This window comes from Pinus tabuliformis, chromosome 5_2, assembly GCF_031772625.1.
Source record: "Pinus tabuliformis cultivar Carrire ecotype Pingquan chromosome 5_2, CPIR1, whole genome shotgun sequence".
Lineage (NCBI taxonomy): Eukaryota > Viridiplantae > Streptophyta > Pinopsida > Pinales > Pinaceae > Pinus > Pinus tabuliformis.
The window spans coordinates 403,135,291-403,146,521 of NC_142306.1; the positions used below are offsets into that span (position 1 = coordinate 403,135,291).

The following is an 11,231-nucleotide window of genomic DNA, read 5'->3' on the forward strand; positions in this document are numbered from 1 at the left end:
CTGCTGACACTGCCACTGCCAACACTGCATCCGTACTGCAACTCCCTCTCAAATTCTGCATCCATGCTGTTGTTGGCCCTGCCACTGCCAACACTGCATCCTTCTCCATCTGCTGCTGCTACTGCATCAACAACGGAAAAACATCCCAAATTATTGAGCTGGTGCTCAACATGATGCATCTGTTGCTAGAGTTCTGACTGCTGCTAGTCTCTATGTTGACCCTTTGAAGCCTCTACACTACTATTGAATCTGTTCTATGCCAACTGCATTATTGTTAACTCTAGCTCTGCGTTGCTCAGTGTCTAACGCTCCTAGCCACTACAACTGTCACTCCGATACTCCTCTGCATCAACTGACCGGTCCATCCCACTACTACTGATTTGGGCTCCCGTAGCAAGGTATTGATCTAAGAGGTGGACTCCTCAAGGATCCTGCTTAAGTGCAGTCCTTCCGAACGACAACTCTAGATCTCCCCACCTCCCTCCTGGAGATGACTGGGTTGTCATGGCGAACTCCTCCTCCTCAATCTTCACTGCTGCAACCTTCAGTTCATGCTTCTCATCCTTGTCCTTCTTTTTGAGGACATTGTGTAGCGTAGTGACCGAATTCACCACACCTGAAGCATTTAATCTTCAAAACATCTTTCTTCTTCTTCTGCTACTCCTGCTGCCCCTTGGATGCGAGCGCTACATTCTCTTCCTCCTCCTTGGGCTTCGACCCACTGCTGTTGCTTCCTTCAAGTTTACACTTGACCAAGTGTCTCCTCAGCTCTTCCTGCTTAAGAGTTGCCCAGATTCCATCCCAGCTTGGCAAAGTCGCCCTGCCTAGGGTGCTCTAAACAAAAACTTGCCACTTCTCAGAAACTGAATTTAGGGCCAGTCTTACCAGCTTAGAAGCTTGAGGTGTTGACCCCAGAACTGCTAGCTCATCTCTGGTCTCCTGAAGCTTAGTAAGGAACATATCAATGCATTCCCCCTTTTGCATCTTCATAGATCTCATCTTCTGCTCCAAGTACATCTTGCACTGCTCAAAAGATCCTTGATATATCGTCGACAAAGCATCCCACATCTCCTTGGCAGTGTCTTTGCTAGTGATGCGACATACTACACAATCCTTCACTTCATCGAGGATCATTCTCTTGGTCTTCGTCATTTCTCCCTTGTACTTCTTGATCGGATCGGGATTCACGGGCTCATCTACCACGTTGTTGATGTAGATCTTGAGAAAATGCTCATCCAGAAGGCACAACATCCTTGCCTTCCAAATCACGTAGTTGGATGCCCCATCCAACCTATTCTGATCTCTCAATCCACTGGCTACCCTCTTTGCCAATTGAAAAAGTCGAATAACCTCCTCTCTCCTGTTGCTGCTCAACAAATGAGAATTCAAATTCCCTAGCTGGGAATTCTCTGAGGAAGAAATTCCCTCAAGTGTCTCTCCTTTCTTCTGATGTCTTTCTACCTAGCAACTGCTTGCAGAAAACATTGTCACACCAGGAATCCCTCTTTGCTGAAGCTTTTGCTGCGCAGCTCCCTCTATCGCTGACAAATTTTGATCTGGAAATCCTACCTCTCTATCGACTCACTCAGAGATAGATTTTCCACAAAAATCTTGCCCTCCTGGCCTGAACTGCGCAATCCCTCAGGGATTCGATTTGCTGCCTATGTAGTACTCCGAATTCCCTTCTTCCTTCAGCGCTGGGCTCTTCTGATACTGTTCTCTTGTTTAACCTAACTTTGATACCATGTGAAAATTTGGAAGCCCCAATTTCCTATTGCAACAACTGATTATGTTTCTTCTATTTGTTAATTATTGAACAAAATTATTTACTATTTCCTATAGTACACACCAAAACTAATTGGCTGGCAGAGGGAGTGTTGATTTTTGGTAGTATCAGATGTGCTTTGCGCCTCAAAACTGAAAGGGAGGCTTGGACACATGCATTCTCCAATATCTAGAAATCGTTTTGGGAAATTCTACACGAAGACAATTTTATTAAAATAATTAATTATTTTTAATGGAGGCCTAAGCCTAAACTTAGGGAATTAAAATAATTAAAGGGTATTAATCTAAACTGCAGGTGAAGCTTCTAGAAGAAAACAAAGATCGAGTCCAAATGATCTGAACCATTGATTAGGATCTAATATGGGCCGTTGGTTCTCAACTGGAGTATTATAAGAAGGACATCGATGGAAACTTAGAGAACACATCGAATAGAGTTCAAAAGATCGAATTTCTGAAGTAGAGCAACTGCCGGTGAGAAATTCAAGGTGAGCTTTTGCCTTGAGGGGCAGGGATAGTTCCAGTTGGAGATTTCTCCTGATCCAAAAATACTCAGTAGAGGAGGTAGAAAGAGATCCGGGAGAGGCATCACAGAGCCAGAAGAGGCTGACACAGGGCCACACAAAGGCAACATAGGTTGACGCAGAGCCTTGAGGAGATCCAAAATTTGCTGGAGGGATCGATTTTTGTAGCTAGAAGCCGAGGTGTGAGACCGGGAGAGCAAAAGTCAAAATCTCAGAGGCAAATCGATTAGCCGGGAGGAGTGACGCATAAACTAAACAGTGTGACGTTGGGCTGATGCAGTGACTGCGCAGAGACAACGCAAAGGCAACCATGGGCTAGTCATTCAGTGGCTGGATCAACGAGAGTCACCTGTGATAGTGTGAGGTAATCTCACTTATCTCTCTGTCAATGATATTCTCTATATTGGATAGCTAGGAGGAGATTGTATTCAGAAATTACCACTGCATAATAATAAAACACTCAACTGCTGCATTGGCTTTTCTGAATTGGGTTTTCCGTGGACATTTGTCCAAAAATAACTGTGTATATGTGTTGTGTATTTCCTTCTTATTCAGTTTCTTGTTTCTGCATTCTATTTAAATGGTGAAGGCTGTAGTGTATTAGTTTCAATCTTCACTGTAGGAAACAATAAATAATTTTGTTCAATAATTAACAAAGAGAAGAAACATAATCAGTTGCTGCAATAGAAATTTGGGGCTTCCAGTGTTTCATAATATGTACGTTTTCCCAAATTGAGTTTTACCAAGGCATATATTGTGTTCATTGTGTGTATGGTGTGTTATTTGCTTTCTTCTTTCAATTCAGTTTTAGTTCATTTTAGTGTTTTGTGCATTAAACTAGTAATATTTAGCTTCAAATCTAAAGCAACACATTGCATAATAAGATATTTTAAAATATTGTAAGATCTATTTCAATGAATTGTTCTAGTGGAATATCCATGGCAGTTTAGAAGTCAAAACGTTTATAATTACAAATTTGACAAAAAAATAATTAATAATGATTACAAGTAAGAGTCCAACTATACTATGTACTTCTCTTTTAAAGCTATTCCCCATAAGATCAAAACAGTCTTTCCTTACTTAAAAATCATGTTTGTGAAAGGGAAAAAGATTCATTAAATCATTAGACTAAGATGTGCATTCTACGACCCAATATTCATTCCTAATGCCAAATATTAGACTAAGATGTCCATTCTATGACCCAATATTCATTCCTAATGCCAATGTGATATTTGGCATAATTTAACGCAATAGCATAATAGTAAATAATAATACAAACAAAAAACACAGAACAGATGGGATGTTTAATTTCTGTACTTGTTCGTCAAAATATAAAAAACTAAAATTCATACTATAAAAAAGAAAATTGAAGAAAATAATACCGAACATTAATCTATATATTTATATGATTTTAGTAAAAACATATATTAACATCAATTAGATTATATTATTTCAACTATGTTTGCTAAAGGATCCCCGTGCTCATAAAATGGTTAACAACAAATGTCTAAACTGTCAAATTTTAAAATCTCATATGATAGGTGCCTCACATCTTCTAACTTTCCAAAAAGCACACAATAAATATCCTCATGTATAGTTTTGACTTACCTGTTTTCACTTGCAATTCTTGCAATTCTCATTCAGGAGTCTGCTCACTAATAACTCAATACATGGTATATACAACAAATTTGCATGGATGATACGCTATTTATAGATCAGTCCTTGATCTCAAAAAGGCCTTTTTTTGGTAGAAATAACAAGCATTGGGTTCTAATCTTAAACATGTTACCCTTTTTATAAAATCACTGAATTATTTCTATTTTAAGCTTAAGATCAATGGTGGGTGAAGGTACACTTTTTTTTCTCATTTATGTCATTTGGCTTCCCCTTTGAGCTTTGTTCTTTGAAGACTCTTCATTCATTAAAGAAATTTAAAAGCATATTTTCCTCATTTTTGTCATTTGGCTTTCCTTTGGAGTGTTGTCCTTTGAAGACCTTTTAGAAATTCAGAAACACATTTTCCTCATTTCGTGGATTCTGTCATAGATGCATTCCTTGGTGAATCTGGATGAATTCACCTTGAGGGAATCGGTGGTATCTGTGAATGGATCAATTGGCAAATTACCTATTACAGGAATGGGTCAACTGACGAATTCATGTACCAGAAGAATGAACCGATAGGAAAATTCATGTCATGCCAATCAAGCGTGCTTTCGGCAAGGGAAATCTTTATGGAATTGCCACACACTTGAAGGACTAAGGTGCTTGATGAGTCAGATTACCATACAGCATATCAATGGCATATATGTTGTTGTGGTATCAAATTGCAAGTGATATGAAATACATACCTGCCCCTTTGATCCATGTATTCAAGTAATGCAAATATGAAATACATACTTGCCCCTTTGATCCATGTATTCAAGCATTGCAACTATGAAATACATACTTGCCCTTTTGATCAATGTATTCAAGTAATGCGACATTATAGGGATCTGTGGATGCAATTAGTCCTCTACAAGGAATGTATGCACCCCATTATTGATCTCAATCCAGCTGAATCCTGGCTCCTTTCTGACCTCCCTGCCTTTCATCATTTTTCTCAATTTTGCTACATCATTCCACCTACTAGCCTTGGCATAGATGTTCGAAAGCAGCACATATGGTGCCGAGTCTTGGGGTTCCAACTCAATTAGACGTTCTCCTGCATGTTGTCCTAGCTCAATATGGCCATGGATTCTGCAAGCACCTAGCAAGGTCCTCCACACCATAGCATCTGGTTCAAATGGCATTTTGCTGATTATGCTCTTGGCCTCATCAAGGCGCCCAGCACGGCCAAGTAGGTCAATTATGCAGGCATAATGCTCCATTCTTGGAGCAATGCAGTGATTTTGGCTCATGGAATCAAAGTGGTCCAATCCTTCACTAACTAGGCCTACATGGCTGCATGAAGATAGCACACTAATAAAGGTAATATGGTTTGGCCTCATGCTGGCTTGCTGCATTTGTTCAAAAAGATGGAGGGCCTCCAGACATTGTCCATGCTGAGCATATCCTGCAATCATTGCATTCCATGAGACAACATCTCGCTCTGGCATCTTCTTGAACTTATTGCATGCATCCTCTATGCTCCCACATTTTGCATACATATCAACAAGGGCACTGCCCACAAAGACATCAGACTCAAACTCGGTTTTTATGATGTGTACGTGAACCTGCTTCCCCTGGTTCAGAGCTGCTAGGCTGGCACAAGCTCTCAGAACACTAGCAAAGCTGAACTGGTTTGAGTTCATGCCTTCTTGTTTTAATTGGCAAAACATTTTGAGGGCATCCTCACCACGTTCATGTTGGACATATGCTGCAATCATTGTATTGAAGGAAACCAAATTTCTTTTAGGCATCTTGTCGAACACTTTGTATGCACTCTCAATACTCCCACATTTTGAATACATGTCCAGTAAATTACAACCAACAAATAAATCTGATTCAAAATTAGTTTTTACAACATGGGTATGTATTTGCTTGCCACAACTTAGATCTGATATAGTGGCAGATGCACTTAAAATACCACTGAAGGTGAATTGGTCCAGCTGCATGCATGCCAGCTGCATATGAGAGAGAAGCTCAAATGCCTCGAAAGTAAAACCACACAGCGCATATCCTGCAATCATTGCATTCCATGATACTATGTCTTTTTCAGGTATTTTGTTAAACAACTTGCGTGCATTCTCAATATCCCCACATTTGGCATACATGTCAATTAATGCACTACCTACTGAAAAACTGGACTCTATCCCTGTTATAATAGTATAAGCATGGACCTGCATTCCTAAATCCATATTGTTTAGACTGGCACATACCATGAGAATATTTAAAACAATAACACCATCCAGCTTTGTTTCTACCTGTTGATATTGCAAAAAGATTTTGAGGGCCTCCTCGCAATACCCCTTCTGTGCATATCCTGTGATCATTCCAGTCCATGAAACTAAATCTCGATTGGGCATACTGTCAAACACTTTGTGTGCATCCTTTATGCTCCCACATCTAGCATACATGTCTATAAGAGCACTTCCTACAAAGATGCCCGACTCAAATCCACTTTTAATCATGTAGGCATGGGCTTGGTTGCCCCTTTCAAGGTATTCAAGGCTGGCACATGCATTGAGAACACTAACGAAGGTTACTTGGTTTATCTCAATGTTTTCTTGTTGCATCTGTTCAAATAGTTTTAGAGCAATCTCATCACACCCATTTTGAGAAAATGCTGCAATCATTGCATTCCACAACACCATATCTCGTTCAGAAATTTCATTGAAGATGATTCGTGCATCCTCAATGAACCCATATTTGGCATACATGCTAACAAGAGCAGTCCTAGTGGAGATATCTATTCCAAATCCACTTTTAATTGCATAAGCATGCACCTGTTTGCCTTGAACCAGAGCTGTATGACTGTTACATGCACTCAGAACACTGGCTAAGATGAACTGGTTTGTCTTCACACCTACCTGTTGCATAAGCTTAAAGAGTTTTAGAGCTTCTTCTTCATGCCCTTGCAAAGCATAGCCTACTGACATAGCATTCCATGCAAATAATTCTCCAGCAGGCATGTTGTCGAACACTTTACGAGCAGCCTCTACATTATCACATTTAGCATACATTCCAACAAGGGCACCTCCCACAGAACTGTTATTCTCAAACCCAGATTTGATCAAGTGGACATGTACCTGTTTGCCCTCTTCTAAGCCAAAAATGCTAGTGCACACCCCGAGAATACTAGATAGGCTGAACTCACTTACCTGAATGCCTGCCCATCGCATACGGCGAAAGAGCTTCAGTGACTCTTCAACATATCCATTTTGAGCATATCCTGCAATCATTGCATTCCATACCACAACATCCTTCTGAGGTAGAATATCAAATGCCTTGCGTGCATCCTCTACCCTCGTGCATTTACCATACATGTCAACAAGCGCACTTCCTACAAAAACATCTGCTTCGAATCCAGATTTTAGAATTCCTCCATGAACTTGCCTGCCCTCTTCCAGTGCAGCTAGGTCGGCACATAGCCTGAGAGCACCAGAGAAGGTGAATTGGTCCATCTTCAGAAAACCCTCCACTTGAAACTGGCAAAACAATTCAAGAGCTTCCTCAGCGTATCCCTCCTGAACACATCCAGCTATCATTGAATTCCATGAAACTGAGTTTCTTTCAGACATTTTGTCAAACAAATTGCGTGCACACTTCAAATCACCACATTTAGCATACATGTTAATAAGGGTATTTGCCAGAAAAACGTCATTTCCATATCCAGTTTTGAGCAAATGGGCATGGACTTGCTTCCCTTCGGCAACTGATTTCTTCCCCACAGAGCCTTGCAAGAGATGACTATATGCACCAGAATTGAGCGAAATTTCCAAAATTTCTCCTGTTTTTCCAGCATTGGCAGTAGCCATGGTGTTAAAACCATAAACTGAGCTGCAACTTCGTTGCCAAACGAATAAAGAATGTTGAATACAGAGCTCAGAACAGTTACTCGTCAAAGATTGTGAACGTATATGGTAGTGTTCCAAGGCCTCCGTTGTTTTCATTGCAGTGCATAAATAGTTCAATCCCTTCATGCCCAACTGTGGTGTTCATTTATCCTTCGAAGAATTCTTTCCATGATGGGTTCTCAGACATTATCAACAATTTTTGTACCAACAGAAACTAACATAAAATTGCCCCATAAAAAATCCCGAATATTTTTAGTTCATAGTCATTTTGGATTCCGTGAAATTGTAAAATTATGGATATTAATATTGCAGCATCCAATTCAATTACAATAGAATGTGACTTTATTTCAGACAAAGATTGCTTAAATCGATTCTGGTAGAGCTACAACCAATGCCATAAACATGATACATGATGAAATAGCTAAATGGTTCTGTATGTTATACCATGTCATTTAGGATGACTGTTACACTTACAAGCCTGGAATGTATACATGAAATTCTTCTACCTTGCTTTTCTGTTTACGGCCACCATACAAGACTGGATTTCTGTCGACGCCAGGATAAGTTATAACACTAATAATTGTTATCATTAGAGAGCAAAAGAAGTTTGAAACTCATGGTCTTGTGTGGCCATGACTGTTCTGAAATCTCTCTGCCACTCAAAGTCATTATTCTCTGCTAATCTCTCGCCATGGTCGAGTTTGGAAGGCTTCCTAACTTTGTGATGGGCAGGTAGGAGACCATCCGAGCTATAAAGGCAAAATTACACAAACTTACTCTACATTTATGATATATACTGCCGTGCTTAAAACACTAACATTGCATTAAGGTTGGATCTTCAAGCGAACGTGTTCATGCATTTTTTTAATTACCGCTTCTTAAATTTTGTTGAGACGGTGTTTAGGACTAATTTTTGGAATACGTTAGATGAGTTGAAAGTTTCTTATGCGCTGAGCACGGTTGTATTAAGGTAATATGAGAGTATTATTGTTAAGTTTTTGGAACAATGAGAGAGGCTTAAATTAAATTAGTTGTAATATAAGAGTAAAGTAAGGTTGTTTTTTTGGTTTCTTATTCTCTTTAATATATACATTGCTAAGTTGTTATAATTTTGATGGGAAATGTTCCTTACATTAGTTGGACTTTTGCTTTACGATGATGAAATAAGGAGAGATTGGTTATCTAGGGATATTATGAGGCATTGAAATTGTTCTTTTTGTCTTGTAGTAAGATCTAATACTATTTTCGCTAAAAAAGAGCTCATCTTTTTTGGATATAAGGAAACAAATTAATAGCTTAAGACTCAGAGACATCTAGCAAAAGTGGAAGCCTACCCCATTACGAACCATCGATAAGTAATTTTAGATTCATTTTAGATGGTTCACACATTCACATATTTTTTTTAATATTCCAAACTCTTTCATCCAACAATAAATCAACATGTGAGAGACTGATCCAAAATGGATCTTAAAACCCTCTAAGTCTTTATATACTTAAACACTATCGCAAAGGAAAAACCTTCACAAACGACAGAAAACACTATTGCACGGGAAAAACATGGAGAAGTGGCAAAAACAGAGTTAATCGAAGGCTTAAGCAACCTTGCACAGGAGCTATCGGATTTGGCTGATCAACGGTCTAGATCTAATTGGCATGTCATAATCAGAGGTAGTAGGCGGAAACTATCGGAGGCGACCTTATGGAAAACGTGATAGCGATCAACGCAATTAAATGAGGGCCGTTGATCAAGCATGCAAATCAATCGTTCAGATCTACTCGGGCTATCGCATCGCTAATATACACACGGTGATCTGAAAATCACTCGTGAGTGATCTCAATTAATTAATTAATGAATGAAGGTATTACAGACTCATGTGCTGGTGTGTGTCTATGTTATCTTAGGCAACAAATCGATAAGATTGCAAAATACACAGACACTGGAAAACAGTAAGAGAAACACAACAAGCAAAACAGAACACAACAAAATTTAATAAGGAGTTCACCCAATCCTCCTTGGCTACGTCTTCGGTCCAGCTTTCAATGGTGGCCTTCTTTTATTGTGTTTTTGAACAAAGTTTTTACAATGAGGAGCTCGAATTGAGTCTCATAGAACAGATGATGCTTAGTAGGGTGGTTCTTAGATTCCCCAAGCCACTAGAGTGCACAGGCTCCCCCTTACTAAGTCTCGACCTCAACTAGTCTTGATGGGACGAGTCCAATTTGGTACTCAGTTCTCGACAGATATCCTCACAGGGATTGCTTGAACCTCTCAAGCCTAGTTCTGTCTGCTTGATGTTGCCTTAACTCTGCAGGTCATCTCGGCTCTTTGTTCTCTACTTCTCTCTCTGTCTCGTTGTCTCTTCTCGATTGTCTTCTCTTTTCACTTGTCTTTCGTTCTCCATCTGTTCATGGCTTAAAGCCAATCTGTATCATGATTGTTCACTTCCCCTTCTGCCTCTTCGGATCGCCTGCTGCTTTCCGCTTGGAATTCCCTGCCTTTGCGTCATCGCCACTGTGTAACGTCTCACAGGGAGGTGGCCACTTGTCCCTTCACAAACTGAGCGCCAGCTCTTCCTTGATGGTTCGTTATTTCGGTTACATTGTGAAATGATTCATCCACCAACTCAGTGGTCAAATCGGACTTCAAACTTTGATATGTCGTAGCTTATTCCTCCACCAAATCCGGTTTCCCCATTGGGCCGCAATCTTCGCCGTTAGATCTGGAGCCCTCAGATCCTACGGTGTTTACTCTTATCGCGCGGTTGACTTGCTCAGACGTTAGCTCGCGATGAGAGGTAGTTTTCTCTCTCATCCACCGGACACGCGTCGTTTGCTGTATGGCATCGCTGGGTCTCCTGACAATTCTGCTTACCACCCAAAACGCCTCCGATATTCCACCGGTTTTGGAGCGCCGGGACTTGTCTGTCATTTCAGCGCTTTTCCCACGGTTTTCAGCTTTCCCTTGTGATCGAGCACTTGGGGATATTCCATTTCTAGGGGTTTTGCCCAGCGTTTGCGCTAATTAGGCATCAGAAATGACCTCTGTTTTCCGATCCGGACTTCCTAACTGCTAGTTTGCGTCCTGCGCGGTCTCCATGGGCCTTGGTCAATGCGCTTTGATCGAGGTCCTCGTCGTTCCTTGCTGGCTACAAACTACCACTATCCAGAGGTCCCTCCTGATAGCTCTTTGTTCACAAGTTTTTGAAGTTTGTCATGATTTGATACAGTCATAGAAATTTGATAATTTCCATGGATCTAATTCGGATCACACAGGGAAGGACTTAACCCCCGGCCCGAAGGTTCGGTGATATGCGATTGCGATATATCACATCGCAATATCACATCACAATTGTGTAAGGGGTGATGCCAAGAGACCAATGACCATGCGATAGCGGTGCACCGATAGCTGATAAGGCCGATCTGCGCAATC

General features: G+C 40.5%; 1 pseudogene; it reads right to left on the reverse strand.

Moving 5' to 3' along the window:
* Positions 1-4,535: 4,535 nt before the first annotated feature.
* LOC149159228 (pentatricopeptide repeat-containing protein At2g13600 pseudogene) lies at positions 4,536-8,607 on the reverse strand (annotated as a pseudogene).
* Positions 8,608-11,231: the final 2,624 nt, after the last annotated feature.